Here is a 1,305-nt window from a genome sequence, read left to right as displayed (position 1 = left end):
TTCGAGTTAATTTATTATTAAAGTTTAAGTTCGACTTATTTAATATATGAGTTCAAATTCAGGCTCAAGTTTGACTTACAAATTCATAAACTTATATTATCGAACTGTTAATGAGTCGAATTCGAATTGGCTCATAACTTTATTCAGTTTCAGTCTTAATTATTCTTATATTTATATCTATATCTACATGGGCGTTAAAGTAATAAGGCAGGATAAGAATAAAATGAAAAATAATAATTTTAATACCATTAANNAATTATAGAGCTAATTAAAATAGAATATATGTTAATAAAAAATAGGGGTAAGTATTATTTTTATCCCTAACGTAGAGGGTCTGAATCGAAACCGTCCTAACGTAATTTTTAATTTAGAATAATCCTTAACGTTTTTTTTCGTATTAAAATCGTCCTTTTAACTTTTTACGGACAAAAATATTCTCCTCTACCACCAGCACCTTTACCACTACCAGCACCTCCCTTACTCCACCACCACCACCTCCCTTCCTCCCATCAAATATTAATAAAATCAACACACAACAATAACAACATCGAATTGAATAACACATTATTCAAATTCAGAAATAACAATATCAAATTGAACAATAAAATCAACACAACAACAATAAAATAAAAAAATAACAAATCAAAATCAGAATTAGAAGCAAAAACACAATCAGAAACAGACACAGAAACAGAAGGAAAATCTCAAGTAGAAGCTCAAGCAGAAGCAGAAGCAAGAAGTAGAAGCATAAGCAAAAATGAAAAAGTGCAGCAGCGAGGCGGCGAGGTGCAGATCAGAAGTAAGAAGCAAATCAGAAGTCGAAACAGAAACAGAGGCCGAAGCAAGAAGTAGAAGCGGGGAGGTGCAACGGCTAGGCGGCGAGGCGACAAGGTGCATATCAGAAGCAAGAAGTAGAAACCGAAGCAAGAAGCAGATCAGAAACAGAAGCAGAAACAGAGGCCGAAGCAAGAAGCAGAAGCGGTCCCCTCCCCCCTCTCTTCCTTTTCTCTTTTTTTTTTTAATTTCATAATTTTTTATTTTATTAGTTAGGATAGGGGTAATTTAGTAATAAAATTAAAAATTTTATTAAAAATGACAATTGTAATACGAAAAAAAACGTTAAGAACGATTCTAAATAAAAAATTACGTTGGAAATAGTTTCGATTCTGATCCTAAACGTTAGGGACCAAAACAATACTTACCCCTAAAAAATATCTTAATAGCATTTGTTATATATTAAGATTATTAGTAGGCAATAATTTTGTCTCTATTTTTTTATAATATTATTTCATACATAGTATTTTT

This window comes from Arachis ipaensis, chromosome B08 (genome assembly GCF_000816755.2).
Source record: "Arachis ipaensis cultivar K30076 chromosome B08, Araip1.1, whole genome shotgun sequence".
In the NCBI taxonomy this organism is placed as follows: domain Eukaryota; kingdom Viridiplantae; phylum Streptophyta; class Magnoliopsida; order Fabales; family Fabaceae; genus Arachis; species Arachis ipaensis.
This window is presented reverse-complemented; position numbering follows the sequence as displayed.